Source organism: Nuphar pumila, chromosome 13, assembly GCF_984573655.1.
Source record: "Nuphar pumila chromosome 13, dmNupPumi1.hap1.1, whole genome shotgun sequence".
Taxonomy (NCBI): domain Eukaryota; kingdom Viridiplantae; phylum Streptophyta; class Magnoliopsida; order Nymphaeales; family Nymphaeaceae; genus Nuphar; species Nuphar pumila.
In genome coordinates this window covers 14,080,566-14,086,720 of record NC_143261.1, presented here as the reverse complement: position 1 = coordinate 14,086,720, position 6,155 = coordinate 14,080,566, and positions in this window count along the sequence as shown.

Below are 6,155 nucleotides of genomic sequence, written 5' to 3'. Positions count from 1 at the left end.
CCAAAAGTCCGCTTGTGTGGTGTGTATTTTTGTGTGCAATGAGGCTTCGCATGTGCGCATCTATATAGCTACAATTTACAAAATTGTGCTCATGCAAGAGAGAGAGAGAGAGAGGGAGGGGGGGGCGGGGGGTTAAATGTACACTTGTGATACTCATTTGCTTCCATGCATGCATTCATCTAGAACGTAACTGTTTTAACTACAAGATGCATAAAATGCGTGCATGAAGAATATAGGAATATGTTAAGCTACCTGAGTTATTAAATGCTTTTTTTTAGGAATAGTGTAAAAATTATATTAAAAGAATACTATAGGAGCGGGTGGATTGTGTTTGAGTTGCATGATTAACAGTAAATAGGCGGTCAGCTGCGTGTATTTGCCTCCAAGGCATATATCCTCCTTTGGCCACATTACCTTTAGTGCATATTGAACATCACTTCTCGTTAGCAACACTACTTTGCAGGGCTGATTGGCCGTACCTCTACATATTCTACTGTTCTTTTCTCCTTTCTGTAAAACCCAAAGGTAGGTAAAAAAAAAAAAGGAGTCCCGAATGAATGAGGAAGACGGTTCCTCAACCATCTCCCTCACTCGTCACGGGAAAGGGGTGAGGATAAACCTTGCCCCCACGATCGTCGGGTGGGAGGCGAGGTTATCCTCACCCACCATGTTGCCCCCATTCGATTGAGAGAGAGAGTTGCAGAGAGTGATAGAGAGGAAGGGAGGCAGCCGCCAAAGCACCGTTGATGCCATCGCCGATAATCGCCTCTTTCCCTCCTATTTTTTCTTTTCTTTTTATTTTTCTTAAGAGGTCGGTCATCATGGCTGCAAGCGAGTTCGAAGATAGAAAACCGACAACCATGGCTACCGGCATCGTAATAGAGAAGGAGATAGAGAGAGCTTTAGAAAAGGGAAAAGAGAGAGAGGTTGTGGGTAGAAACTCACTACTGACAGCCAGCTGTCGATGCCTCTTCTCAATGAGGAAGAGAGAAAGAGGGGCAGGACAAAAGGTGGTGCCCTTTGTCCCAGCTGCCGACAACCACTATGGTTGCTGGCGGTACCAAAACACCCTCTGTCTCGACTAGGGATGGCAGTGGACCGGGGGGAAATGGGGCTCTGCCCTGCCTTGCCTCGTTTGGATTGGGGATGGAGGACATGAAATGGAGATGGAGGCGAGGATGGAGGTTAAAATCAAAACCTATGTTGGGATGGACCTACGCTTTCTCCGTCCCGCTCTGTCCCCATCCTCGATCCCCGCTTCGTCCCCGATTCTTCTTTAGAGATGACAGTGAACCGAGGGGAAACAGGGCCCCAATCTGCCTTGCCCCGTTTGGATCGAGGATGGAGGATATGAAACAGGGATGGAGGTTAAAATCAAAACCCATGCGGGGATGGAGGCGGGGCTTTTGAGACAGGTCTAGGTGAAGACCTTGTCCCCCGCCCTGGTCCACTAGCCATTCCTAGTCTCGCCCAAGAAGTTGGGAAGTCCGACTCAGTCTGGTCAATCAACTGGATCAATCTGGGGGGTGTCTCGGTTGATCGAACCATACCGACTCAGTCTGACCTAACCGGTCTGGTTGTGAACCCAGATCGGGTTGGGTCTGACCAAGACCGACTTGGTCCATGTCAGTCCAGATTGAGTTTGGCCAACGAGTCTCAAACCTGACTCAACCAGTTCTAATTGAATCGGACTAAGTCGGGTTTATAAGGTCTCAGTTTCCTTTTTGGGTCTGGATTAAATTGGATCAGACCGATCTGGGTCCAATTCGATCAAGTTGATCTGAACAGATCCTAGTTGAACCAGATCCAGAGAAAACTAGGTCTAGAGTTAGATAGATCAGTCCTAGATCTAGATCCAAATCGAGATTATTTGGATCAGATCTGGATTCAATATATAACTGGATCTAAATCCAATCCATAACTAGATGGATCGGTTCTGAATCTAGATCAAAATTGGGTCTAGATCAAATATGACCGTTTTGGATCAAGACTAGAACTAGATTTGGACCTAGTTTATAATTTATTATGAATCTAACTTGAAACTGAATTGGATCCAGTTCAGTCTGTTCTTAATTGGTATAAAAACTGAACCAGTTCAGTCTGTTTCTAACTGAGACAAAACTGAACCTAGTTTGAACAGTTGGGTACAGTCTACTTACACCAAACTGGATATGGATCCATACTTATTATTAAGTAAATCTATTATAGATTTTTGTGAATTCAATTGAGTTCGAACTAAAACCCAGTTGAGTTTGAACTAGGATCAATAAACCTAGTGTTTTAAACTCAGACTAAACCTATTTTGACCTAGGACGAATCAGGTCAAATCATAAAGTTAAAATGACCAAATTACCATTGTGTGGACCCAATATCCAATTAAGTAAAATAGGCATAACTTTGCATCCTGAATTCAAAATTGAGTGAGGTTTGGTGTGTTGGATTTGCATCACAAATAGAAACCTTCATGTCTTATGGTTCTGACCAAATTAGGGGCATAAAAATTAAAGTATGACAAATCACCTTGAAAGGGGTATTTTGGTCATTTTATCAAAATATAAATAATATATATATGTATCAATATGAACATGCTTGTGTAATAATCAGATTGTATTGTTAGAGACACTTGAGACTATTGCGACTAGAGTGCAGGATTCACATTCGAGGTATGAGATATTATAAGTAACCTTAGTTGTGAATAAATCATGTTGCATTGTATGTTAGCATTGTTTACTATATATTAATATGTTTAAAAATGTATCTCTTGAGTATAAACATGATATGCATAGAATGATCATTAATGACTTGATTGCAATAAGATGAATGTGTACACATGTCGATCATGATATGTCATGCATACTAGAAAAAAAAGATTGTCTTTTGACAACATATCTATGATATACATTGTAAATGGCATGCATTGTAATGTGAATTATGATTAGCCTTGAGTCCCTTGAGTTTAGCCATGTTTAAATTTAATTTGAAATTAGCATGCTTAACTCCTTAAATCTCAAAAGTGGTGATATGTAGAAAAGGCTACTTGATTCGTGGTTAGGGTGCAGTCACCATAGAGAGTGGGCCGCCATTGATTTAACGATGTAGAGACTCTACGTTGTTGCATGCTTAGTATGATACAAAATGTGAACCTTAGTATGATTTTGAGATTGAGAATGAGTGTAACGCCCCAAAATCTTGAACTTGTAATTTTTTAGAAAAAAAAATTAAAAGCTTTGCAGCCAATTCATTTTAAAAATTTAAAATGGTAGTTCAGCGGAAAATGATGTTTAAAATAACAAGTCAATGGACCTTAGGTGAATTACAGGTGAACTTTCCTTTACACAATAGATCTGTATCTCTATAAGCATTGAAAACCACATAGATTTAAAACAAGATTGTTGATAATTCAAAGATTATACAAAAGAGGAATTTCAAAAGAATCCCTTATATAAAGTTACAAAACGTCCTCAGGAAAGACAATAGAGAAACATTGGGATCTTGATATCATTGCGTCATCATGCCATCACCTACTGTATCAATCTAATCATCACTTGTGTCCCATAAAACATGTCAGACTTATAAAAATTTGGTAGGTGCATAGATACAAAAATTCAGAACAAGACTAACATATGCATTGTTCATTTCGTGATGTGTAATTTAGAATAAGTAAAATGAACATGATAATCTTGTTTTGATAATTAACTGTCTTGAGAGTACGTATAGAAAAAATATAGAAACAACTGAGAATGTCCGAGGGTTTGTTATTCTATGTATTTTGATACCCCGAACAACTAACTGAGTTTGCTCCTAAAGAGACGGCCAATGATCGAGAGAGAATTCTCCAGAGATCACTTATTCAAGGGTATGCATCCGAACTTCTGCATAAGTCATTGAGATCTACCACCTAGGATAATTTTTGGTAGCCCAGTCCCCTGACTCCGATGACTAGGGGCACTGAATCATTGCTACTCGAGGAGCGTAGTTGTTAACAACTTGTTTTGTACCATCAGAGTTTTATACCATCACATCTTCTCTCTTGACAAAACCAAAGAAATGAATTGATATGTCAGGTTCTATTTTAACTGACGACCAATTTTACATGCTCTGGTCTTTTAAACCAAATCGAACATCTTGCTTGTGAAGGTGATCATCACTATTTATGTGATTTTCTTTTAATCATCATGCATTTTCATACTACGAGGTTACTGTAAACCTTCAGTCCAATCATCGTAGTACTAACATGTTGTTCATGTTTGATAGTGCCACTACGATGAGAAGGACATCAGTTTCTTAGAAAGAAACCCCAACATTTATTTTAAAATTTCAATGTTCCATGCTTTATACTGGAGAATATCCGAGTCATTTTTGATACCAAAGAGAATGACTGGGCATACGTATCACTTAGGACTACGTAGTCGATGCATTTCTATTACACAGATTTAAGAAAAAAAATTGGTTGCGAATACGCAAATGCTAAATAGTTGTTTTGCTTTACGAGGCAGTGAATAATACGAGCTTGAAATCTCGCATGTGAAATCTTTTTTCTTTTTAAAATAAAGATTTGGTAGGAATGCACAATTTTGCATCTTTAAATATATACATGCATAATCTAAAGTAAACAGGAGTACACAAAACTAATACTCTATACATTTATATATGTATATAGAATACATATATATTAAAGCATAAACTTGTGTACATTGTAGTGCGGCGATAAAGTAAATGAAATAAAGTAAGGCCCGATGTGCGAAAGCATATATCAAGCTAGATAAATTGCATAAGCAATGCACGATGTATGAAACTATATATCAGCTAAAAAAATTAAGTGATGCACGATGTACGAAACCGTATATTGGCTAAATAAATTGCATAAGCAGGAGCCTGTGCATATTATACCGTGGTGGCAAAGTAAATAACATAATTTAAATGGACAAGAATATGCAAAACACCATCCTTGAGTTAAAAGCATATATATATATATATATATATATATATATATATATATATATATATATATATGAGACCTGAGAGAGAATGAAAGAACTCCTTAGGAAGTATTTCCATCACCAGGTGCCGAAATGACAACTGGTTTAATGCTTTTATGACGGTCTATCTGAATGGAATCGTCAGATGATTGACTCTTCGTGTGAGGGTACTTTCATGTTAAAGAGTGAGGATGAGGCATGACGTCTATTTGACACTTTGAGCAAAAATTTGTTACATCATGCCTCTACCTCATAGGACAAGAGGGTCACACCAGAGATCGTGAAAAAATATGGTGCTCTTGAGGTGGGTACACCGACTGAGTTGCGGAGTAAAGTGGACTTGCTCACTCATAAACTGGATTAGCTTCTTGCTAGCCCACCACATACTCATGTAGTGTGCGCTCTATGCACTAGCCCGATACATGTTGTTGATGATTGTCCTTTGGCATCTCAGTATCCTGAATTTGTCCAAGAACAAGTTCAAGCTGCTCAGGGGTTCGCCAAACTCGTAAACAACCCATTTTCTTCTACTTATAATTAAGGTTGGCAAAACCATCCTAATTTCTCGTGAAAGAATCCACATGCTTCGGTCTCTTTCCCTCCAACACAACAAATTAAGACTAATGCTTTCACTCAGATCTATCAGAGGCCAAACTATCCCCAACCCTATCCTCTGTTTTCCATAGTAACTCCACAAGAGACCACCCAACAGTTGTCCTTTGAGGAGTGACTTCTTTAGGCATTTCAGGATGTGAAAATCTCCAAACAAACTGCCTTTAAAAAGTATAACTAAAGTGCTAAACTCCTACACATAGTCCATAGCCAAAATAGCAACACATATATGACAGTTAGCAGAGTCATTGACTAGGAGGAATAAGGGTCAAGCCAACCTGTAGTGAACTCCAAGAGCAAGGATCTCATATCTTCTAGCCTATGTATGATAGATCCTCACCAGTAACAAGTTAAGGTAGTTATGGCCCTTGGGAGTAGATAAGAGTACCAATGAGTTTCGAGAGAGATGACAAATGAGCCAGGCGAGACCATGCCTTTTACTTTTGCTTAATTGTCTACCCCTGGTAAAGGTAAGGATAGAGGTGAGTCTCCTCAAAAGAAAGTGGATTCTCCAGTGTATATCCTGAAACAACTCTAAACTAGAGCCTTAGAGTCCCTAGGAGG